Consider the following 27,335-nt stretch of genomic DNA (forward strand, 5'->3'; position numbering starts at 1 on the left):
TATATTTAAAAAAAAAAATATATATATTTTTTTTGACTATTTCAGATGGAGGGGGTTCGCGGTCAAATATAGGCTTATATATCAATGTGGGGGTCCTTGGCACAAAATGGTTTAAGAACTACTTACTTGCTTTTCATTTAAATGGCTTCCTATCATCTGGATTAATTTGTTCCTGAAATAGCAGACCTACAAGCTCGTAGCGCGCCACTCGGTGGCGCGCTATGAGCTTGTAGATCTGCTATTTTTCTAAATTTGTATCCCTCGTACCTCGTCAATTATCTAATGTGATCCTGGGCTCTCTACACACCCTCCGCCAACCTAGTCCCCATATATGGGGGACATAGGGAGAGCAACAGACTTGAACTCATGCTTCCTTCATGCCTGAGTGTCCAAGTTGCTCCTTTACACCTGACAGGGGGGAGTTTCCCTGGTTGGACGTAGCGCGTGGAAGGAACACGTTATTCCAACCAGTTCCTTTCCTCTCCATCAGGCGCCCCGGCTGGCCAGGGGGAGGCAGTTTAGAGACCAGGATTACTGCATGTTTTTTGTGAGGGTACTACCTACCCTAGGGGACACGGGGAGAACATGCAAACTCCACACAGAAAGGCCCTTTTCGCCAACACCGCCTCGGGTATGGGCACTGATGACGCGGAGGAGGAAACACGCCGCCAGCACCCACAGCGTCCCGAGCGGGAATCGAACCCAGGACCTTCTAGCTGTGAGGCGACAGCACTACCGACTGTGCCACCGTGCCCCCTAAACATAAGTTCTTCAAATATTATTGTAACGATTAATCGCCATTAATATAAATAACTCTGGAAAAGACAGTCTCGTTACACCACAGTACAGAGACTGCACCTATTAAGAGTCACAAAATGATCATTTAATGGAAGCTGACACTAGTGACTGTTCCATACTTATATTTTGTTGGACTGAAGTGCAGCCATTGACACCATTTATCATAATATTCTTATCAACCCTTTACAGCAGTGAGTTGGCATATCTGGGGCTGCTTTGCAGTGCTTCACATCATATTTGACAAATTGTATCCTGTCTTTCTAAGTGGGCGAACATTATTTCCCTTTCCTTCTCTACAACTTGTGGAATGTGACAGCGACAGCATTACATTTGAGGTGGTTGTAGTATCCTAGTATAATCCCAGCAAGGAAATTATTTTATCCCAGACTCAAACAAAACAGGCAAGGCAACATAAAAATAACTTTCTTAGAATCGGACAAATCAGGAAAAAGGTACCAACATCTGGCTGCTCCCCACTGGCTGCCAGTGACTTTTAGAGTTGATTTAAAAAATGTATAAATGCCCTGCGAGGCCTGGCTCCCAGCTACAGTATATCTCGGATATACTGAAACCATACAGGCCAGTACGCACCCTTAGATCCTCAGGTCTCTTTTGGAAGTTCCCTTGACTCGCCTGGTCACTATGGGCAACCGGGCTCTTGCTGCCCGGGCACCCAGACTCTGGAATGACCTACCTCTGGCTTTAAGGCTAGCTAATTCAGTGTCAACTTTCAAATCACTTTTGAAAACATATTTGTACACTAAAGCCTTTCCTTAGATGTATCATGTTGCTCATTGTTCATGTCCATGTATGTACAGTATAAGCTTTGGTTCTAGTATTGTCTTATGTCTATTTTATGCATTTCATTTATTTACCCAGGGAAGTGCACAGGTGCTCATTTTCCGCCCCCCCCCCCCCCCCCCCCCACACACACACACACACACACACACACACACACACACACACACACACACACACACACACACACACACACACACACACACACACACACACACACACACACACACACACACACACACACACACACACACACACACACACACACACACACACACACACACACACACACACACACACACACACACACACACACACACACACACACACACACACACACACACACACACACACACACACGGCCACTAAGCAGCTCCAGGGGGAGCAGTTGGGGGTTCAGTGCCTTGCTCAAGGGCACTTCAGTGAGTGTTGGGTGAGTGATGACAATCACTTCCCCACCCAGATTTTTCCTGCCTGTCCGGGGAATGGAACCGGCAACCTTTCGGCAACAAGGGCGTTCCTCTAACCCTTAGGCCACCGCTGCCCCTCAAAAATGTGATTGTTGTTGGCCCCTTGACACTGTAAAGCACTTTGTAAACATTTTTCGAAAAGCGCTTTATAAATAAAGTTTATTATTATTATAATATCCAATACATACTGTACGTGAAGCTACATAATATATTTACATATATATATAACTGCCGATTTTCTCGTGCAAAAATTATCCAGTGAGCAGCAGTTCTGGTGCTGAAAATGCCTCGTTGATGCCAGAGGTCAGGGAAGACTGTCCAGACTGCTTCGAGCCGACTTATGCACAACAGTGGTGGAAGAGATGTACAGTTGGAGGCCATCGATATTGTCCTTTTCTTTTTGCTGAGGTTTGCGTGATCTGCGCAAAAGGACAGTTAACCCATTTTGGGCGGGAACCCCTTTTGGTGTTTTAAACATTATGTTATAATTTAGCTATTGAAAAATAGCAGATCTACAAGCTCGTAACGCGCCACCGAGTGGCGCGCTACGAGCTTGTAGGTCTGCTATTTTTGAAAAATCGTGAAAATATTTATTTAAGAAAACTGGAGGATTTAGAAGGATTTTTTTAAATTTTGAGGTCAGGCCTAAATGGGTCAAATGATAAGGGACAATATCGGTGGCACCCAACTGTAGAAATGCTCAGTTACAAATAAAAGTCCGGTATTCAAATGAGTAAATTGGGTCAGGCAGACAACTAAAAATCCGACAGCCTCATAGAACTGCTACCAGTAAGTGACCAGTTGAATCTTTCAGTAGACATCCTAGGAAGGACGAATCAGCTCACTGAGAAACAGCTCCTGTGTTTTATGAATATTTTATGTCCAGGGCGATGCCCATTATCAAGGACATGGGAGTATCCAGTGATTCCAGGAGGAACCCAATGGTTGAACTGGCTTTCTAAATTACTTTTGCCAGCCTGTTAACGTTGTCGTTTTTTCACTGGTTTCATGTCCACACACACACACACACACACACACACACACACACGTTCAAATGGAAATACTGTACGATGTTTCTGCCTGACAGCAAGTAGTATTTCACTCAATCCCCATCCTTTCTTAAATTTGCAAAGACAGACATCACATGCTGGCCCATGTGGATCATGGGAAAAATATCCTGCTTTCCTGTATATGCAGTAATCAGTGAGTTGTCCTCCCAATAATCTCCCCTGATGGTAAAGGGGCCTATACTCAGCAGTCTATACTTTTGTAATGCTTCCCCTTAGTGACATTATACATTAAATACGTACAGTACAAGGCATGACATATCCTTTCATCGTTAATATGTATAGTAGATGTAGATGATACACAAATTATGTCGTCTAGCGGAGCCCAACAACCCTACAAGCTTGTCCCATTTAATTATCCATCTAGCAGATATTAAAGACATCTAATCATTTCAAAGATGTCAAAAACATTTTCCGTTCAATTGAAGTCTGACAAAACCAAAAATTGTCGTAATTGGCCTAGATCACTTTCATTCTGAAATGCAGTCATCTCTTGGTCCTTTATCCAACGATGAACGACAGCTCTGTTCCCAAAAAACCTTGTGGTTTGTTTATTTGATCCCAGACTAAACATTTAGAGCCATGTTAACAAACTTTAATTTCTCCTTGGCTTGACTACTGCAATCGTGTTTAGAAATGTCTTAGGGAAAATACTCAAAATATCGTACAGAACTACTGTCAGGATTTTAACTATAACAAGAGAATATTTCTCCTATAATTTTATTTAACTTAGCTACATGTTTTTGAGTTATTAACCCCTCATTAGCCTTTGTGACCTCATCTAAAATTGCCTTTAGCAACACCAGGTATAGGTTTGGTGTGGTTAAACCCATAGATATATATAAACTCTAGATGGCTCAAGGCGGAGTTTCTGACGTCGTTCACCCGGCAGCCATCTTACTTCGGGGCTACAGTACAGTATGTTCAATGGCAGCTCAAACAGAAACAGTCATAACTCGCTCAAATCTTGACGGATTTACAAACGGGTTGGTTTATTACAAACGTTGTCAACGTGGCTATGATTCAGGACGCTTATCTGCTTCATTTTCTTTTTTTATATGAACGTCATATAAAAGCATATAAGTATGCGGACGTCTCTGACGTTTATAACAAACCAAACCGTTTGAAAATCGGTTGAAAATGTAGCAAGTTATGGTCATTTAAGAGTACATGCCCCATAGACACAATGTTATGTGGCCCGAGGTAAGATGGCCGCCACGTAACGACGTCGCTCTCCATTGGCCAACAGCGCGGGTGAGCTATCTAGAGTTTATATATATCTATGGTTAAACCAGCCCTGTGGCCTTGTGGTTAAGAGTGTCTGCCCTGAAATTGGGAGGTTGGGTTGGGATTCGATGTCCCGGCCAGGTCATACCAAAGACTATAAAAATAGAACTCAATGCCTCCCTGCTTGGCACTCGGCATCAGAGGTGGGGTTAAGTGCCTGCGACATACCAGAGTCTTGCCCAGGGGGTGTACTTGTACATCATGTCCAGGGGGTGTACTTGTACATAATGTCCAGGGGGTGTACTTGTACATCATGTCCAGGGGGTGTACTTGTACATCATGTCCAGGGGGTGTACTTGTACATCATGTCCAGGGGGTGTACTTGTACATCATGTCCAGGGGGTGTACTTGTACATCATGTCCAGGGGGTGTACTTGTACGTCATGTCCAGGGGGTGTACTTGTACGTCATGTCCAGGGGGTGTACCTGTACATCATGTCCAGGGGGTGTACTTGTACGTCATGTCCAGGGGGTGTACTTGTACGTCATGTCCAGGGGGTGTACTTGTACGTCATGTCCAGGGGGTGTACTTGTACATCAAGCCGCCTCATGCTACAGAAACAGCAGAGCTTATACTACGAGCTACTTGGTGTGGTTAAAGTCTGGGGAGGGCATAAGCATACCCATTGTGAGCACACTCACACAGCAAGAATGAATAAACTACATATGGAATTGGGACACAGCAGTAGGCAATGTATCCTCTGTTGGAGAGATCATTTCTGTGCAGCAAAGAAAGTTCAAATCTTCTGTCAGAATACAGAACAAAGATCATAATCAAAATGAAGACTCGCGGCAACAAAACCGATAAAAGATTAAAGCAACTTTTCTCTTAGTGAATGATGTAATTAGTCAGTCAGTCAGACTGCTGTCAAAGACAACACTGATAAGAGCCAACTACTGCAAAGAACATTTCCAACACGAACAACAAGAATCTTCACAGGGAAATAGTATCACAATGCACAGCTCAAAATAAGAAGAACATAATCTACGCCATATTGAAGCATTCTGAATCTGTATCGCCCGTTAGGCCTACTGGCAAAATGTGTTTATCTGTTAATATTTCAGGAATATGCCATTATCACATTGCTGTATTAAATCTTAGTATTATAATTTGTATGTCATATTTATTTAGTGTGCGAGTGGTCGATGGAGAAAATATTAGTTCAATATAATTAAGGTTCTGGAGTGCTTGGAAGTCCAAATACGGGCACTTGGAGCAAGTTTCTTGAAGACAAAAAGATCCAAGGCAATCTGCCAAAAAGTCAAAAACCTCTTATTACAGTACGATGGTTATATTTCCTGCAGAAATTGTAATATGGACAATACATGTGCATGTTAAAACATAACTAGGCAGTGTGTGCTGCTACGCGTGGGTTGTGTGTCCCAGAATCACACCATGAAATAAACTTTTTGAGTGCTTTGGATCTTTTCTTGTTCTTTTATTGAACCGTGTTGAACTTGTAGAACTGTAGTTCTTTCCCACTCTAACAGACAACACAACCATTGATTGCTCTTGTTCTTGTACCTTAAACACACAGGTTAATACAAAATAAAGTCTTGAGGCCACACATCCAGGGACACCGAGTTCTAGCTCTCTGTTACTCATAAATCTAACCTGCCACCATCCTTGACTCGGCCCTGCAACCATGACCGTGACCCCCCCCCGCACAACTGACAATGATAGTTTATTTGTTCTGGGCTGTAATGAGGGTGCAGACAGGATCCGTTACAACCTCCTTAAGATGGAACATCCAAACCGTATTGGACTCCGATGGGCGTGAAAAGAGATAAAGAGTCAGAGAAAGCTGGAGAACGGGAGAGATAGGGAGATATCTGGGCGTATGGGGGAAGTGTTGCCATGTTTGCTTATCGTAAGTGATATGTATTTGGCCATGAACCTCCATCTGTGTCGTTTCAAAAAGATTCCACATTTTTTCAAGATTTGTTCTGGAAGTCTAAGCGATCGCGCCAAATTATGAGCTTGTAGATCCCCCATGACAGTAAAGTGAAGATTTAAAGATTTTTAAGAACTAAAAACTAAAAACTGTGTCTGCTCTCTTTCCCCTCTACACCAAACCGCTCACAGTGCGAGGCGTTAAACTTGTGAGATTGTAGATCTGCGATTTTTGGCTAAATTTCTCCTCAGAATAGCGATGCTAGGGTTCAAGTGGTTAATGTAAAACGTAAAAATAAACAAACTATAAACATTGTAGCTGGGGACCCCCCTGGAACCTTGTCGAGCCCATTGTAGCTGGGGACCCCCCTGGAACCTTGTCGAGCCCATTGTAGCTGGGGACCCCCCTGGAACCTTGTCGAGCCCATTGTAGCTGGGGACCCCCCTGGAACCTTGTCGAGCCCATTGTAGCTGGGGACCCCCCTGGAACCTTGTCGAGCCCATTGTAGCTGGGGACCCCCCTGGAACCTTGTCGAGCCCATTTTTGTCAATTGACCCATTGTCAGCATGCCCATTGGTCCCTGGCTGACTAACCAGCAGGCTCTGCCTGCCTTGCTCTGCCTGGTTCCACCCTGGTTCCCCCTTATAGTTGTTTATGTAGAATTAGCTAAAACATCCACCACGGTGGATTCGAACCCACAACCTCCGCGTTGGTGCAGGGCAGGCATTTTACCAGTGCACCACCCGAGTGCCCTCCCCGACCCTACTTTGAGAATAATAATAATGAATTGCATTTTTATGGCGCTTTTCTATGCACTACACGTGCTACTCAAAGCGCTTACAATGGTTCAATCATTCATACATTGGGAGGTGAAGCGGCGAACAGTCGACGCCAGCGTCCTCACTTCCCACATTCACACACCAGTGGTGGCGAGCTCACACCGACCGACTCATTGGAGGCAGTGTGGGGTTCAGTGTCTTGCCCAAGGACACTTTGACATGTGGACAGGAGGAGCCGGGATTCGAACCGCCGACCCAGGGATCATTGGACGACCTGCTCTACCTCCTGAGCCACAGCCGCCCACTGTCACCGTTTTACACCATGCTTACAGTACACAGAGGTGATAATTTACCTTACAGTACACAGAGGTGATAATTTACCCCGTGTTTGCAGGGGATAAAAAAAGGGCCATTATAATACAAAAGGTCAAAGGCTTTCAGCTCTAATGCGTTTAACCCATTCTGGACTGAGGTCGATTAAAAATAAGGCTTTTTTCTGAAAACACCATGTTTCTATGTCAGTGGTGCTCAACCTTTTTCATGTCAAGGACCCCCAGAATTATCTCTATTGGGCCTGCACGGACCCCCATCTCAAAATATGTAGTTCCAGGGACCCCCCCCCCCCCCCCCCAGAAGCCAATATTTTAGTTAAAAATGTTCGCTCTGAAATATATATTATGTGATTTGCACCACATTTTCACGATTTTTCAAAAATAGCAGACCTACAAGCTCGTAGCGCGCCACTCGGTGGCGCGCTACGAGCTTGTAGATCTGCTATTTTTCAATAGCTAAATTATAACAGAATGTTTAAAAACACCAAAAAGGGGTTCCCGCTCAAAATGGGATAAAGCAGACTCGGGGATCAATCCAGAAATGCCAGACACCCACGACGGCGCTGGCCCCGGGGTCTGAATCACACTTTAGGGACGAGCCTGGACATCATGGCATAAATGTGTTTTACGGCCAGGCAGCTGCCAGGGGCAGGTTGGTTTTTTTTATGCCTTTTGGCCCGGGACAACATGGCCACCTGCTCGGCGTAAAAAGCCTCTCGCTGCCATGCCCGGGCTTTATGGGCACGCTCCGCAACCTAACAAAGATATACAAGGACGTGTGGCGGAGGAGAGAAGCTGCCTGCCACATATGCTGCATGCTCATGGACAATTCATCTGGCTCCATCAGATCCTTTGGCTCCTTGTGGCTTCCACAAGGGGCGGCTGCTGCTTGCTTCACGGATTCACTGATGGATTCCTCGCTCCCACATGTCCAAAAGATGCCTTTAGCCCCGACTTCCTCTCATAATGAGCCCATGTCTGTGTCGCCTTCTCTGACAACTCTGTTTGGCCACCTCCACAATGCACACCCCCTCCTCAACCCCCCCCCCGCCATCCACCCCCACCCCCACCCCAGATGCTGGCATGGAGAGGCTGCAGGAGTGGTGCTGCGAAAGGGATTCATGATGGGGAGGGGGTTGCTACTCGAGCACCTGCTCTTCGAATAAACAAGTTCATGTGAATGAGTTGGAGAGGTGAACATTATTAGAGGAATTTCAGTGTCACCCCTCTCAGCCTCTCTCTCCCCCTCTGTCTCTCACTCACGACTGCGAGTGGCAGGGGAAAATTACTCCCCGCCAGTGAATAATAAGAAAGTTTATGAAACGTGACGAATGTGTCGGCGCTCTACATGAAATACCAATGAGGGAGGCGCCCCAGCGTGGCAAATGCTACATACTAATACCAACATTAACCTTGTGCAACTCGCCCCGCTCCCTAAAAAGGACAAAGCACAGGGCTAGTCGAACACATGGCGCCGCACGGGTGACACTAACGAACCCAGGGCCCTGGCATGTGGGCACAGGCAGGTGAGTGTGTGCGCGCACTCGAGCAGCGTGCCACCTCAGCAGGCTGGCGCACACGGTTGGCGGAGGAGGAGGAGGAGGGCAAGAGTGGGGGTGGAAGTGTTGTCATACATTATATCTATGTCAGGGGGAAATGTGCTGGCAGCCTCCTCACCTGTGCGGCTGACATTCTGTGTGAATATTTACCCAGGGCACCCGGTGGTAGCAGTGGGTGTGGCTGTGAGTCGGCGTGTGAGTTCATGTCAAAGTAGTCTCACCTACACCTCAGCGCCCACTCACATGTATGCAGGAGGAGATATACACACGATATACGTCAAACAATTCTAATGCTATAAGCAGCAGCCACCACAGCTGGAATACAATGCTGAAACCTCGACTGAGTGTTTCAGTCAGACATGGACTTCACTCCATGTGTCATAGTGTTTGACATGACATGACATGACCAAGTCGCACAATATCGACAACACACTTATAATTACACACCACACTTAATGTCTCTCTCTCTCTCTTTAAGCTGAAATCAGATTCTAAAAATGTCTTCTACATCCTGACAGTTTTCTGAAAAAGCTATGTTTCTATGTCGTTCTTTGATTTTTCAAAAATAGCAGACCTACAAGCTCGTAGCGCGCCACTCGGTGGCGCGCTATGAGCTTGTAGATCTGCTATTTTTCAATAGCTAAAGCATAACAATGCTAACACCAAAAGGGGTTCCCGCACAAAATGGGTTAAAAAATAAAAAAAAGAATTGACACACAGAATCCTCTGAATAAAATACATCGACATTCCAATAGAGATAATTCTGGGGGTTCTTGACATGAAAAAGGTTGAGCACCACTGACATAGAAACACAGGGTTTTTCAGACCTCAGTCCAAAATGGGTTAAGGGAGATGTAATCCTTGTTCACCCGCAATTTCGAAAGCTCAAGAACACTACAGTATCGTACAGAAACCAGCCAACGTTGATGAATAAGCTGCAGAAGGGACCAAGAATGCTGAGGCATATGCAGAACTAATCCAGTTTCTGAACATCAAAAGACTGTCGCTGGTAATGTGCAGACCAGCAAAAAAAAATGGTAGCGGCAAACACTGAACAATATACATTATTATGCAGGTAAATGGAAGCCATGCAGAGTTAGCATGTATACCAAACTATCTTCACTACAAATGTTGAATGGTTAAAGTGTGGCTGGGTACAAACTACATTATACAGCATTAAGAATCGCTGGAGAAATGTTAATGACAGACTGTTAATTGCAATGATGTTGAAGGGATTGCCAGAGTCATTCAAACCAGTCACTATTCATTCATGCATTATGCAAAGAGATCAAAGAACTATACGCAAAAGTACCTGACAATAAGGTAATGAAAAGTAAAGCAGTACAGCCGAGTCCTGTGCAAGTGATCTATCATCTGGGCTGGGCAAAAGTATAGAGACTGCTCCGTTCAACTAAGTATAGAGTTAAACCAAAGCCATCATACAGTGACAATAACAGACCTACAATATTTGATGTACAATGAAGTATAGCATTTAAGTAGTAAAATAAACAAGTTGAATGTTTGTATTTTAGTAGTCGGTCATTTAACCCATTTTGGGCGGGAACCCCTTTTGGTGTTTTAAACATTGTTATAATTTAGCTATTGAAAAATAGCAGATCTACAAGCTTGTAGGTCTGCTATTTTTGAAAAATCGTGAAAATATTTATTTCAGAAAACTGGAGGATTTAGAAGATTTTTTTTTAAATTTTGAGGTCAGGCCTAAATGGGTTAATCTATTTGTACAAGACCAGACCTAAGTTTTGTAGTAAGTATACTATGACAGTATTTCGCCAAGCCAACAGTTTTACAGTGGGTTACTGTAAAACATGTACTGATATTTCTTGAAGGGTACAATTGACAGCGAGTTGTGTTACAAGAAATGCAATGGTTGGGAGCTGCGACTACAGGCATACAGTGATGCAGACTGATGGCCAGCTGATGTAACCGACAGATGCCGTACAACAGGCAATCATGTACGTCTAAATGAAAGTCCTTTGATTTAATGGAAAAACAGAAAGCACCCCACTGTAGCATTATCCACATATGAGGCTGAGAATCTAGCGTTGGCCACAACCACACAGGAGTGTAAGTTCAGCCTACTTCCAGCCGAGGTATTGACGATGGGGCATCAGTGCGCACAGCCAACTTTTTATGAGGACAACCAAGGAGAAATTGCATTGTCAAAGAACCCTGCAAGCAGAAAGAGGTGCAAACATGTTCATATAAACTATAAAGTATCGTTTTATTAGGTCAACCGTAAATGAGAGGAAGGTTGTGGCATGGCACTACAACAAATCCTGCAACAAACTACAAAGGTCAAGTTAACTAAGTTTGGGAAAATATGGTTGTAGTTTTGCGATTACATGTTTGTTAGTTTTTTGAGCAGTAGTTTATTTTACAATTAGCCACACCTTTTAGAGCATATCATATGTATGTCATCATATGGGCATACCTAAAACATAGATGCATTTTTATATCTAAAGTCCCTAAAAAGTAAATTTTATGACTTCCTGTGAATGAAAACGTGCTGTGTGATGACATAGATACACTATATGAATATAAATTACATGTAATCTTGATTCTTGTCAACCCTATATTGACTGGGGTCCAGTGTCCACCAGAGATCTATACTAAGCCCCCTTTTTTCCGCTTACACCAAATCGCATTGCGGCAAATAACCAATCTACAAGCTGCCATTTTCGCCTAATGTTAATCCCAAAATAGTAGTTAACAAATCATGTGGTTAAGAAACTGACAGTGGTATAGTGTTGATATGTATGGCATGTATACTAGCAGAATATGGGAAAACGGCCAACGGCTAACTCTATTCTGGTCAATATATGACCATTTTGGAGCCAAAAATATACATTTCCGGTGCACCTGCAAGGAGAGCAGATCAATGGCTCCCTCTGTGAATTATCTCCGTTTAACCGGGCCTGTGCGTTAACCCATTTTGGGCGGGAACCCCTTTTGATGTTAGCATTATGTTGTGCTTTAGCTATTGAAAAATAGCAGATCTACAAGCTCATAGCGCGCCACCGAGTGGCGCGCTACGAGCTTGTAGGTCTGCTATTTTTGAAAAATCGTGAAAATATTTATTTCAGAAAACTGGAGGATTTAGAAGAATTTTCAATTTTTTTGAGGTCAGGTCTAAATGCGTTAAGATTTGCTGTGCAGCAAACACATCTCACCAGCCTATACGTTTCCCAGTTTCACTGCTCCATCCGTCTCCTGTATCATCTGCTCTCCCTTAAAGTATGTACTTCTCTGTTTCATAAGATGAGTGATGAAAGCCTCTCCTGAATAAAGTAATGGGTCTCCATCTCCTTTTTATCTCTGCTGGCCATTCCACCAGCCAGCGGGGCTGGGTAATTCTTGCTCGGGGAGTCAGAGATAAAAGCCTACTTTGCTTGCATGTTTGTTTGCTTGCTTGCACACTCTGAGCCTTTCAGCGTCGAACGAGTGCTGTTATGTTTCAACTGGAGCGTTATTAATAACACGGGGTTAAGATGCTCGGGTTAAAATATTATAGGGGCCCTGAATGGAATGCCCTCTTTATTTTTTCATGAATGCGCGCGTGTGTGTGTGTGTGTGTGTGTGTGTGTGTGTGTGTGTGTGTGTGTGTGTGTGTGTGTGTGCGTGCGTGTGTCACGGTTTCAGAAAGAATGTAGCCTAAGTGTGCGAGTTTGTATTCTTGTGGTCAAGCCTTTCATCCTTGTCTTTCAGATGGAGTGAGTGCATGAGTGTTTGTGCATTTCTCTGCATTCTCCGCAGGGACTGTTTCAGCTGAGGGCAAAGAACACAGACAAACTTTGAAAAGAGCTTTTATGTACTTTTGAGTGGAATCATCTTAAGAAAGGCTTTTGTAAAAAAAAAAAAAGAAGAAAAAAAAAGAAAGGTATTTTTATTCAGGCCTCCACATTCAGAAGGGTACTTACTCAATTACCAAGCTCTCTCCTGCCCTTTCTCTCTCCATCAATCCTTCTATTCCTGGGCCTTAAATCGCTGCGGCGTATAGGCAGAGAATGAGCTTAGAGTGGCACTGCAACGTAGTGCCGACCGGAGTAGACAGTGAATCAGCCATTTGTAAGCGCTTTTTTTGCACTTATGCAATCATCATAGCAATACAAATGGGAATAAGTATTTAAGAACAATAACTAATGAGTCACTATTCTGGGCATGTTGTACTCGTAATAGGTGAACATTCAGTGAAAATACTAGGCAAACATTGAAAATTACGTGAACATTCAGCAGTTTTCTACTTTACACTTCAAGATGATTGAACAAAAATGTTAAAACGCGAAATAGACAAATTAGGCTGATCTTCTCCGTGTCTCATCACTCGTGCATTTCTTTGAAGTATATATTTTTCCTGCATTTTTATATGCTTTATTTCTTGAGCGTAGACTCGTAGAGAGACACGAACCCAAGGTCAGACAGTGGCGACGCATGCAAGACAAGACCAAGAGTCTGATTTGAACTCGGGTCCTCGCAGCTCACAAGGAGTGCGTGATCTGTGCACTAAATGGCTGAGCTATCAAGCACCCCGATCACTCATGCACTTTTTGTTGTCCAACATGTCACAGTGGACCTGATAGTGTGTTCTTGCTTTTGAATAATTTGGGGATCCTTACTTGGAATAAAAGGTTTGATAACCACTGGATTAAACATCATTCAGGAAGCAAGCCCAAATAAGCTACTACACTTTAGAAACAAGCACAAAATAATACAACCACCACTATTTATAGGCTACAAGCAGCTTTACAGAAAAACAAGCCCACAGTCACTTATATTAAGTGGACATGGCAGCAAACGTTCTCCAATTTAATGATGCAAAATCTGAGGTTCAAACTAAAGTACAAAATCGAATCCTTTCTTTCCACCTCTGACATGGGGTGAGAATTCAGAACAAAGGACATGTGTGACTGGTGTCTAAAAACCATAGAGAGGAGTAGATGGTACAGCTCAGCTAGTGCGGGTGGGGTGTTAAGGCCAGAGTCACAGTCTCAGGGCATAGCCTATTAGCCTATCATGTTGTGTGATGGTAAGAACAGAAGGCCAAACTGTGGGGCATGGCTTCCATGAAATCCCTGCCTTGCCTAGTGCATAAAATACTTGAATATGTGGTGTGCAAGATATTCCAACTTCAAGTTATAAACATCTACCAGGCATATTTACATATACCGGTACTGCAGCATATCTGCATGTATTGTAATGTAAAGGTATCGTTTTTTGATTGATGATATTTAACCATCCGTTTTAAATGCACATGTTTGAGAGATCACAAGACACAGATGCAGGCACTTATTTTATGTCAAATTATAACCAACCAAATTAACACAAATAACCACAGATTCAACCAACTCCATTTCCAAAAAATCCAAAAGAAACACAATTTAAAAACAAACAAAAAGGTAAATGGAAACAACACAACTCAGCTATTATTAATCAGAGATTCAGAGCTAGCTCAATCACCCAGTGCAGTGGCCAGTTCTTCAGCAACACAACTGTTACTGTCAACTGTCATTTCACTCCATTAGTCTGAATACATAGCATAACCTTTCTTTTCTTTTCTAATGATATGATATGATATAGTACTTGAAATGTGTCTTGCAACACAGCAGCCAAGTATGCAGAACACATATACACACATTTGACATAACACAAAGAACAAGACAATTTACATACATAAAGACAAGAGCAATATATCCACCGCTTAGATTATCCTGTGGCTACTACAACTCCTGATTAAGCCTCATAGTACAGTCACTGGAAGGGGGTATCATGCACCCCCCGGAATTATACTTCTAATCAGTGTTTTCTTATTGGAAAAAATGTGCTGAAAATGATGAGCTATGATAAAAAGTTGTCAAAATGTCCCACCTACCTCAAAACCCCCTTTTTGGTATATGGCTCTGGCGAAATTGTAAAGGCAAATATTAATTCACTAAAATTACATAAATAGACATGGTGGTCTGAAATTGGTCATGGAGTATCTTGACACATAGGGGTAAGTAGCAGAACAGGATTTGGTTGGTTGCTACCATTATATTCTTAAATATGACCCACATCATCCTCAGAAACACACAAAAATATGGTGTCCGCTTGACTAATAACAACAAAGATGGTTATTTTCCAACACATTATGGTGAGTATCACTGCCTCACTTGTATATAGAAAACTTCTCATATCCCCAAGCTTCAATTTGAGCCCAAGATAACCTTTCTATCTTGTAAATTACTCTTTCTGTCGCCAAAATTATGAACTATACCTCAAATCGGTGAAAATTGTATATTCAGTCAGTATCAGCTATACATTTGGAATAAATGAATGAATGACTGAGTTTTAACTCACTCCACATCATGGAATATTTCTTACTTGAATAAGCTATGTTAAAAAGTTTGCAAAGTGTCCCATCTACCATTTTTATGCAAATGAGTGCCTCCATTATCAAATTAATCGATTTTCACTATATCTCAGCCAATATTGCACTTAAATGAACAAATAAGGTGTCTAGACCTATGTTTTGAGGGTCGAGGATCTCAGTGAAACTATTCCTAAAGTGACCACATGTGCCCGTGGCATGCTGGTGTACAAATCAGTGCCGATTAAATCAATGCCTCTATCTCGTCGGCTTCTTGTCCATGCTCTCCAGACAGTGTCAAGGAGATCAACCAGTGAGGTTGGTAGGACTGCACCGCAGGACACACTGGATTAAAAAACTCTTTAGTTTCAACCCCCCCTGCCCTTCATCATAGGGTTTTGGTTTTTCCAAAAAAGCTTCATCAGCTCGCTTGTATAAGACACGATGGTTCTCTTCAGAGCAGAGTAGCATGGAGGAAGACGAGCCAGGTCAACTTTAGATTTAGAAATTAGTTTGTCATCTGCTCCCACCACTGTTTCACTGAAGACTCACAATTCAAATAGCTCTATAGCTCAAGCCAAGCCATGTGGCCCATAGGGCAGGAGCCTAACAAGTACACTCCCTGGCATGACTAGTATGTCGCAGGGACTTACCCCAATCCAACCCTTTGGTATTACCCAGCTGGGGATCGAACCCCTGACCATCCAGTCTCAGGGCGGACGCTCTAACTACAAGGCCACTGAGCTGTTGATGATATCCAGGGCCTCTTACGGGTGTGTAACTTTACAGTGTGTACAGAATGGAACCAAATGGACCTGTAAGCCTTGCAGAGCCATGAGGCCCATAGGGCAGGAGCCTATCTCCTGTTTCTGTAGTAGGAGGCAGCTACTGAGCTGTTGATATGCAGGGCCCCTTACGGGTGTGCAACTCTGAATGTACAAATGGAACCAAATGGACCTGTAAGGGTTATGGGGGTCCTTCAAATGTGCCTTGTGCTACACTATATGGAACAGATCCTTAATTAGTATAGTTGGAGCAATTCATCTGTCTGCTGTATGGACAGAGTTGCGAGTCTTCAGTATGGTAAATGGTGCATTTATAAAGCGCCTTTATCCAAGGCGCTTTACATAGACACACACATTCACACACACATTCATACACTGATGGCAGCGGAAACCATGCAAAGCACCAACCTGCACATCGGGAGCTGTTAGGGGTTCAGTGTCTTGCTCAAGGACACTTCGACACTAACTCTGGGGGAGCCCGGGTTTGAACTGGCAACCTTGCGGTTACCATCCAGCCACTCTACCCCTGAGCCACCGCCGCCCCAGTGGACGTCACCAATGACAAACTCACTTCTTAAATCTAAAGTTGACCTGGCTCGTCTTCCTCCATGCTACTCTGCTCTGAAGAGAACCATCGCCTTATACAAGCGAGCTGATGAAGCTATTGTGGTAAAAACAAAACCATATGAAGGGCAGAGATGGTTGAAAATCCTTGTCATTGGAGACCATGGACAAGAAGACAAAGAAGACTGATGAGTTCTATGAACACGATGACTGATTAATGTGACGTTTGTGCATTTTGTTCTTTATGGTGCAGGCTAGGGTGGTCACTGTTTGTACACTGTTTACATTTTTGCCTTTGAGTGTGTATAGTAATAGGATGGAATACTGTTACAGGATTGTGTGACTGTTTGAATTTTGTACTGCATATTGCAGGCCATTCTATAGCGTGTATACTGCCGTATACTATTGTTCATACTAAGAATGTTTTTAGTTTTTTATGTTATGCTACAGTATATTCTAAATTATAAAGCTTGCTTAAATGCACAGCACCTGTCTAGATACCTTATTTGTAAAAGTTATATGCAATATTGGTATCTCTTACTTGGTATAAATGTGACTTTATTGTAATGGCAGCACTGATTTGTACACCAGCATGCCACGGGCACATGTGGTCACTTTAAGAATAGTTTCACTGAGATCCTTGACCGGTTGACCCTCAAAACATAGGTCTAGACACCTTATTTGTTCATTTAAGTGCAATATTGGCTGAGATATAGTGAAAATCGATTGTTTCATAACTCATTTGCATAACAATGGTAGATTGGACACTTTGCCAACTTTTTAACATGGCTTATTCAAGAAATATTCCATAATGTGGAGTCAGTTCAAACTCAGTTATTCAATCATTCATTCCAAATGTATAGCTGAAACTGACTGAATATACAATTTTCACCGATTTGAGGTATAGTTCAGAATTTTGGCGACAGAAAGAGTAATTTACAAGATAGAAAGGTTATCTTGGGCTCAAATTGAAGCTTAGGGATATGGGAAGTTTTCTATATACAAGTGAGGCAGTGATACTCACCATAATGTGTTGGAAAATAACCATCTTTGTTGTTATTAGTCAAGCGGACACCATATTTTTGTGTGTTTCTGAGGATGATGTGGGTCATATTTAAGAATATAATGGTAGCAACCAACCAAATCCTGTTCTGCTACTTACCCCTATGTGTCAAGATACTCCATGACCAATTTCAGACCACCATGTCTATTTATGTAATTTTAGTGAATTAATATTTGCCTTTACACAATTTCGCCAGAGCCATATACCTAAAAGGGGGTTTTGAGGTAGGTGGGACATTTTGACAACTTTTTATCATAACTCATCATTTTCAGCACATTTTTTCCAATAAGAAAACACTGATTAGAAGTATTATTCCGGGGGGTGCATGATACCCCCTTCCAGTGACTAGACTATCAAGGTCGACTGGTGGACAAAGGACCTCTTTAGTCTGACTTTATTGTATGCTGGTACACCATATCTCCTTCCTGAAGGTAGCAACCTATATTCTCCATACAACACATGCTTAGTATTAGAGGTGATATTCCTTGCTAAAGTTGCTAATATGGTTGTGGCTAGAATTCAGGGGCTGAAGACAGGCATTAACTGAGGCAGGCATTAACAGACAAGTTCAACTATAGCCACCATAATAGCCGTGGGAACTCGAGACGCACGCAATGCAACGTCAATGTCAATGACAATTCTCAAACTTTCATAGAGCACAGCATAGACGTGGTATACACAGGCTCAGAACAAATACACCAAAATAAAATGCACCCACCACATAAAGAGTTATTCAGGCTAGCCAAACAAACATGAAACAAACAAACAAATAAATGAATAAATAAATAAATACCTGCAGGCAGTCCACGGGTGAGCCCATTCTGGAATGGGTCCGTCTAAATCTTGGGCTAGGTCCGTCTCTGTGGCATATCATATCATATCACGCTGGTAATAATTGATCCATGTTTGCACAGGAGCGGATAATAATTATTATTTTATAGTGCCATGTGTAGGAATTCATGTTTGAGGAGTGTTTAACGTCAACCTCGGCGCAAATGACTACACTTTTTGGACTAAAATCCTCGGCACAAACACACACAGTGGAGCCAGAACGGAACAGCACACCAGGTCCAGGTGCAATAATTACCGGGGTTTACAATGCTAATGCAGTGTTGCCAGATTTTTGGAGAAATAAGGAACCAGGGCCCTCATTTATCAACCGTGCGTACGCCAAAATATGGGTGTACGCCGAAATTACCGCAATTTTCGGCATTTACGAATTGCGCCAAAGATTGAAAATGATCTTTTGCCAAGACAAAAACCACGTCTGGTCGGGAGCTGTCGTACGCTTTGTCCTCACCTGTTTTTCTGTCGTAGAACAGCGGAGCAGCATTGTTTGACCAGCTGAGAGGCTTTCACAGGCATCGAAACATATGTATTCACTCCTAAAATGTTTATATAAAACTGTATAGGTATGTATATGGGCTAAATGTAAAAAAAAAAAAAAAAGTAAAGGAATACATTAACGATGTGTCTTTGTGTCATATGAAATTAGTAGGAGATTTCCAACTTTACAAGCAAGCAATTAAAATCGCGCATTTAAAAACAATGTTGCAAGTTAGATGCGTAAGCCGCCATTTAAACAGTGTTTTGCATGATGAGCGCATACATGCGAGGATTTGGGCTGTCTGTGCTGAAATATTTCCATGACGGGACGTTGGAGAGTATAGTGCAGTACGTGCTGCAGCGCGGAGAGTCCCAACATGGGTAGCCTACTGTAGCCGAATCTACAGCAGGCCGATGTCTTTTTGGAGTTACAGTATATGCAATCTCCTCCTCGTTTAATAAACCCGACGCGTCGCTCGAATGCCAAATGTGCCGTGCCAGCGCAAGTGGGAACGCATCGGAGATAGTATAGGCTAAGCCAGCCTGCAGCCCACCACCACCACCACCACCACCACTGTCCAGTGACACATGAGGCTACGGTTTTGCCTGCAATATTCATATAATTGACAGTTGACAGCGAGGCAATTTAAATAGACTGTCGAACGGTCAATTGGTCACGGTGTCACGGACGGACCACAGTGATAGAGAGACAGACAGGACAGGAGATGCACCTTGCAAAACAGCAGCGTGTGTGCGCGCCTATTTGTTATATCATTCATGGTTCACAGGTTCAGGTTTCGTTCACTAATATATCTTGTTGTATATTAAATGAATAAAGACTTTAATAATTGAATATATAGGCCTACAATTACTAACAACACAGTGACAGTTGCTTGCAAATTGCGATATGTGCGTGCGTGCGTGCGGGGGGTGAGGCCGGCAGCAAGGGAAGCGAAGCGAGAGGAGAAACAGACAGGGTAGTCCTACAGCTTTATTTAATTCATGCAGGTTTATTTATTTAAGATACAACAAGTTGCGTGTGCGTGCATGCGTGCGTCTGTGTGTGTGTATGGGAGGGGGGCAGCGAGTAAAGTAAAACTTTTTTTCTTCCTGTAACCATGGTTTCCAGGTCGTATTGCAGTTGTTCATGTCGCAAAAACGAGGGCGAGGCTTGATTTCATAGGGCGTGCCAGATTGATTTCAGCCGTCACATTTATCACTGCTAGGAATGAAATTAGGAAGGAACAGCTGTCTACGATCACTTTGTAAATGCCGACCCGACGTGGGTGTACTACGAATCCTACACTCGAATTTGGGGCAGAATTTACACTCAATTGATAAATGAGGGCCCAGATCTCTAAAAACAAGACCAAAAAAAGCGACTAGCTAGGCAACTTGATGTAACTATAACTCAGGCTCTGCTATAACTATGGTAGCCTACTTCAAACCTATATAGCCTATAGAGCGTCGCAGTCCCGCCTCCTACCCTGACCCAGGAAATGAAACCCAATGCATTATTCTCATAGACATTTCGTAAAGTATTTATTTAAAGACGGTTACGCCGCGGACAAAGCCAACTCGAGTCGTGACAACTCATGACAACACAAACAATATTTTGGACCAAACAAATAATTAGAAAGAAGAAAAAAACGGCAGGTTACAACACTTTCTTTGTTGTTTTTCTTCTTTGTAATTATTTGTTTGGTCCAAAATATTGTTTGTGTTGTCATGAGTTGTCACGACTCGAGTTGGCTTTGTCCGCGGCGTAACCGTCTTTAAATAAATACTTTACGAAATGTCTATGAGAATAATGCATTGGGTTTCATTTCCTGGGTCAGGGTAGGAGGCGGGACTGCGACGCTCTATTGGCTTCTTTTTCAAGAAAAAAGAAAAATAGCAGATCTGCAAGCTCACAGCTCATCTCATTGTGATGCGTTGTGAGCTTTTAGATCAGTTATTTAAAAAAAAATAAAAAACATCTAGGAAAAAATTAAAAATGTGGAATATGTTAATTGAAACATTTTAACAACACAAAGCTAGTACTCATGGGTGTCCGTAGCAGTGGCACTATTTTAGATGGGGTGTTCGGTAGACAAATACCGGTAGGCCTACATTCATTTGGGGGATCCCCCAAATCCATAACAGGATTAAGCATGCCCAAATTTAGAAACAAGGCAACAACCCCCTCCCATAGCAAACTCCTGCAGTCCCTGAGATCATGAGGCATTGCTGTGCCTACCGTATCTAACACAGTGGTTCTCAAGCCTTTTCATTTCAAGGACCCCCAGATTGATATATTTGGCCCCCTTCTGAAAATGTTTTTTGTTGTTGTTTGAAATTCTTTATTTAGGAATACCCCATTGAGTATCTCGTTTTCGAGAGGGTCTTAAAATGTCAGGGATCCTCCAGCTAAATTTGAGTTAAAAAATGTTTGCTTATATTCAATTAAAGATTTTCACGAATATCACAATGTGCACATTCAAGTGACACGCTAGGAGCTATTTTTGAATAGCCAAAGAATAAAAAAAGTCAAAAAATAGGAATTAAAAAAATTCCAAAAAGGTAGCACATCCAAAAATTAAATAAATGGCGGAAAAAGTACTCACATTTCCATTTCTTTATTGGCACACACCAAAAAGGAATGCTTACGCGTTTCGGCTATGCAGCCTTCATCAGAGCCAAAGAATTTATCCAAAGAATATGGTTTGTGGTTAAATTGATTGTGACACTATATTAATTTGTTTGCTGACCCCAAGTTTGCTATAGGGAGTCAGGGACCTCCTGGCAAACATTGGTAGAAATAGGCAAACATTCAGCTAAAATAGTGCCATCTGCAACCCGGGACATCACCAGTGAACTTTGGTTGGTAGCATAATAGTCTCTATGACACCTGAAGCAACACACTATTTTCAGGCCTTGTCACTATCAAAAATATTGCACGATGCACCTTTAAGTTTAAGGCTGCTATCATAGCAGCCGGTGCATAATGCAATTTTGATATGAAGGGTTGATATTCACCATGCCACTACCGCTATGTGTTATTGACTGAGTGAGAGGTAAACTCATTCTGTCGACCTCACGTTCTGATCTCGGCTCTCTTTTAACTATAGGCTTGTCACTCAACGCCCTGGAAGGCAAGACCTCACGCAAGTTTGACAGATAAAAGTCTCCTCACTTCATTGCAGTTGAGACATTTTGTATCTCCATGCTGGAAAACTTAAAGTTTCAAGACTCACCTGCTCCCCTTTTCAACACGCACGCACGCACGCACGCACGCATGCACGCACACAAACACACACGCACATGCACACTCCTCCCCTCTTGTCCATCTTCCAGGCAAAATGGAGCCTCAGACAAAGGAAGAGGGAGGGTGATTCAGTGATCTGAATCAAATGGCAAGAGAAGCATGGTGGGAGACGAGACCAGGAGAGTGATGGGTGCCAGGGCGCAGGGAAGGAGTGATGGGAGGCGTGTGCGTGTGTGCGTGTGCGTGTGTGTGTGTGTGGACTGCCTGCCTGCCTGCCGACCTAATGCAGAGATTGTATACACAAGTCTTCTCAGGGTGAATCCTAACCCAGCTGTGAGCCATGTCTCCTGGATACAGGTGGGCGAGGGAGGGCGAAATCCATTTTACCGACGCGACGCGTCGGTCGGTCCTGGAGTGGGCTGGGGGGGGGTGGTGGTGGGCTGGATGTTGATTGGGGGAACGGGTGGACGAGGGGGGGTGGTCAAATAATACAAGATGTAATGGTAAAAAGACATTGGGAGTTTGTTAGTGTCCATGATAAATAAACTACATTAACACCCACAAGGTAATCAGGATTTCCTGGAATGCTGCTAAATGCAACAGGACAAAGGAAACTCACAGGAAGCTCATTTTGGAAGCTTTATGCCCAAGAATGTTTTGGAGATAAAGCCAGAGAGGCCAGACTGAGATGTCGGTGAGGTTGGAATTGCCAGGCAGGAGGCGTATAAGAAGACCAAAGATGATATTTACGAAAGAGGACATGAAGTTAGTATTATTTGCTTAGCATGCTGCATATACTTATAGTTACTATACTATGTTTTCAAAATTGAACATGTTGTATGATTTAGTTATGTGCTCAATAATCATCCATTACATGTCTGCTTTGACTCATTATGTTTGATGATTTGTGTGGATGTAATTACCATGGTAACACTTTTAACTGCTTTATTTCGTTGATCTTGTATATGTTCGTATTTTCCACGGTGTGATCTCAGCATGCACTGTAAGTGAGGGTCGTCACTCTCAATGATTCCTCTGTGAACCTCAAATAAAGGTTGAATGAATGAATGAATATGCGTGACATACTGAAGGTGATCAATACTCGCAGACAAGCGGTGACGTCCATTCCGCGGGTGCAATGGTTGTTTCCTGTGACAGGTTAATATCACCATCACTCACTGTCCAACGGCATCAGGGGTAACCTTTCCACACCCATTCGAATGCAAAAATATGCATTGCTGGCCTGAACATTCCAAGAATACTGATGCAGGAGAAAAAGTATCTGCTGCCTAGTGCCTACAGCACCCTTTTAAAATGTATTGTAGTGAAAAGGCCTATTGATCTGTTAGGCAGTAACGCTGTGTAGTGGGTGCGAGCACACAGGGCATGCAGACCCAATAACAAGTTCTGAGTTCTAGTGCCTCCGGGGCAGACAGGAGACAAGGGACCATCTGTCTGTCTGCTGTGGATCACAGAGTAATGCACTGAACAAGAACGGTGCTATGACACTAAAAGTGCCTGTTTGGCTCGTAATCATTAGATAACCTATGTGTGGTGCATTTTAATTTAGACAACCCAGTAGCCATTAAAGGTGTCTAAGATAAACTGAAGACCCCTAAAAGTTATTTTTGGAACTTAGGGTACGTGGCGCCATGGTTCATTTTATGAAGTTGTTAAATAGCACCTTCGTCTACTGGTACATAGAGCCACATGGTGCCTAAACTATTAGCAGATTAAACAGTATGGAACCTTGAAAGAACCATACCAGGGGCTGAAAATGTTCTTTTTATGGTGCTGCCATACAAAGAGCGGACGTAGAATACGCACATCGACAGGCTGGGTGCTGGGCTATAAAGAAACTTTAGTAGATATTGGATGGAGCCCTGTTGCACACCACAGGTACAAGAAAGACGTTCTTTATTGAAAATGCTCTGACAACGTTTCGATCGATATGACCTGATGAAGATCAAATGGATCGAAACGTTGTCAGAGAATTTTCAATAAAGAACGTCTTTCTTGTACCTGTGGTGTGCAACAGGGCTCCATCCAATAGCTGCCATACAAAGAACCATGGAGAACCAATGTTGTGCGCGTGCGCGCGTGCAGTCTGTGTGAAGTCTGCACGATGAACACATTGTATTGGGCGAGGTCGCCCAGGGAAATTACATTGAAGCTTTACAAATCTGTTAATATTGTCCTTGCATGAAACGAGTGTTTTGATTGGTCCGTTTCCGAGGGAAGTTGAAGTACATAATATGTACTTGAACTTCCCTCGGAAACGGACCAATCAAAACACTCGTGGTTATGGTGAAAGTCCCGCCTTATACAATCTCTGCATTAGGTCGGCAGGCAGGCAGGCAGGCAGGCAGGCAGGCAGACCACCACACACACACACACACACACACACACACACACACACACACACACACACACACACACACACTCGCACAGTCTTGTCATCTTTCCCTAAACATGCATGACTAATCAAGTATTATTACAGTACAGTAGGTTATCATCATTAGTTGACATCCATCAAGTCCTTTTCTGCACAAGTGTTGAGTGTCACACTTAATTTCTTCACGCATGCTCCTCCACTGCCTTCGACATTGAGCCTTTTATGGAGCACACACCTGCATAATATTAGACACAAAGGATAGAAAACACAACCAGATTCATCAAGACACCCACTTGCCCTAAACACACACACGTGTGCATATATCAAACCCTGCTATTTAAGCGCAGAATGCTTGCTCGAGTGAGATTTTCACTCAAGACAGAATTAGCTCAGGTAAGGAGGGAGTCGCTCCTCTTCGCCTTTGTTCTTCATTCTTCATAATGTTTGCGTACATCCTCAAGTAGCTGCGAATGCAAAATGCGTACATAATTATGTTGTACCGCAGTTGACAGCTGATCTGTCAGCCTGAACGGTGCAGGCACGCATGTGTATCCAGAGCTGAGGGATGGAGGCAGCGAGGGAGGGAGAGAGAGAGAGACAAAGATAAAAGAGAGGGAGAATAAGAAGACTCTGTGTGGGCTCATCTCTCTCAGACTCCGACAAGGCTACTTATGTCTAATTAATGTGCCGTCGTACGATGGACTAGCGTGCTGAAAATAGCTGATCTACAAGCTCACAGCGCACTGCGTCTGCATGTACCTGTATATGCCGCGTTGTTGTGAGCTCGCGTAGATTGGCTACGTTCGGTCACCGCCATGCGACAAATTATGAAAATATGGCTTTACCCACTGGTGTGTGAAGCCTGAAAGAAAATGAAAAAAAGAAAATAAATAGCATCAGCGTGTAGCCGTGTACGGCACCGTCCGTACCTCTAAGCTCATTATAAAGGCATACTTTTCCCATCTAATTTCCAGCTCCAGCAACAGCACGCGTACAAGACAGATCTCTCAGCCTCCACAATGCAGACCACAATTACACCACACCAGACAAATATAACACAGGAGCATCATCTCTCTGAATCACCTAGGAATAATGTATACTACGGAAGATGAGTTGGAGGGGGTTGTCTTGTCTCTACAGAACTAGGTTGGCCTGTGTTTACTTTCAGCCCAGAGTACAAATCAACCTCCCAAGATCAACAATGAAACTAATTAGATTTGTGTTGTGCAGCACACATCTCTAAACACAGATCACAGCTCATTGAGAGATGAATCTCCATCTGTCTGGCTGCATATTGGGAGCCGAAGAGACGCAGGGAAGATCACTCCCAACCCAGCAGCCACAGAATGCGGCACCGTGAGCATGTGTGTGTGAGTGTGTGTGTGTGTGTGTGTGTGTGTGTGTGTGTGCGTGCGTGCGTGCGTGCGTGCGTGCGTGCGTGCGTGCGTGCGTGCGTGCGTGCGACTGAGTGTGAGACTGAGTGTGTTTGTTTGTGTGTGCGCGTGCATTTCCTTGGACCTCACAAGAAAGGTTTTCATGGTTACCCAAAGATTTTTAGAGTTAAGTCAGGAAAAGATTCAGGTTGGGGTCATGGTGAGGCATTTAGGGGTTAGGCTTTAGGGTTTGGGGAATTAGGGGTTAGGTTTAGGGTTAAACATGACACGAATAGGGTGGGGAGGGGAGGGGGGGGATAGCTGTCCCGCATGTGTGTGCACAGGGAGAGACAAAGAGGCTCCCCTGGCCAGGGGTTACATCCCCGGACATCAGTCCTTGTTTGATGATGTCAGGCCACAGCAGGGAAGTGGGACATGGCACACAAGGGGGACACAACACATGCCATTGGACCAGGGTGTGCAGGGAGGAGGTTAGGACAGCAACAGCTCTGCTATTTGATGCACGCACGCACGCACGCATGCACACACACACACACACACGCACACACAGGGGGGCCCAAACAGTGTAGCTGAGAGGAATACATGAGTCTGGAGTCTCTGGACAGGGAACAGCTAGGCCAATTGCATTCACACTGGGTCACATGGCCTCGCATGGACAGTCTAGAATTCGTCGTTATTTTTTTCCCCTGTGGCAGATTCATCTGGTTTCCAGGCTAGGTTACACATGCACTGAACTATATGAAGCATCACATCAGTCTACAATGAAGTAATATCATGGCAAAAGGTATTTTTTATCTATCTATCTATCTATCTATCTACAGTTGGAGGCCATCGATATTGTCCTTTTCTTTTTGCTGAGGTTTGCGTGATCTGCGCAAAAGGACAGTTAACACATTTTGGGCGGGAACCCCTTTTGGTGTTTTAAACATTGTTATAATTTAGCTATTGAAAAATAGCAGATCTACAAGCTCGTAGCGCGCCACCGAGTGGCGCGCTACGAGCTTGTAGGTCTGCTATTTTTTTAAAATCGTGAAAATATTTATTTCAGAAAACTGGAGGATTTAGAAGGATTTTTTTAAATTTTGAGGTCAGGCCTAAATGGGTCAAATGATAAGGGACAATATCGGTGGCACCCAACTGTATCTATCTATCCATCTATCTATCTATCTATCTATCTATCGCACGCACATACGCACTTCAACTGGTTGGCTG

General features: G+C 43.4%; 1 protein-coding gene across 7 annotated transcripts in view; it reads right to left on the reverse strand.

Annotated features, from left to right (window-relative positions):
• Positions 1-18,818, reverse strand: part of LOC306924140 (uncharacterized protein) — a 328,928-nt gene extending 310,110 nt beyond the window's left edge. For all 7 annotated transcript variants that reach the window (XR_013790128.1, XR_013790129.1, XR_013790130.1 and 4 more), the window contains exon 1: positions 18,555-18,818. The gene's annotated coding sequence lies outside the window, so the exon portion shown is untranslated. The remainder of the gene's footprint in view (positions 1-18,554) is intronic.
• Positions 18,819-27,335: the final 8,517 nt, after the last annotated feature.

The sequence above is a fragment of the Electrona antarctica genome, assembly GCF_951216825.1.
Source record: "Electrona antarctica genome assembly, chromosome: 1".
NCBI classification, from domain to species: Eukaryota; Metazoa; Chordata; class Actinopteri; order Myctophiformes; family Myctophidae; genus Electrona; species Electrona antarctica.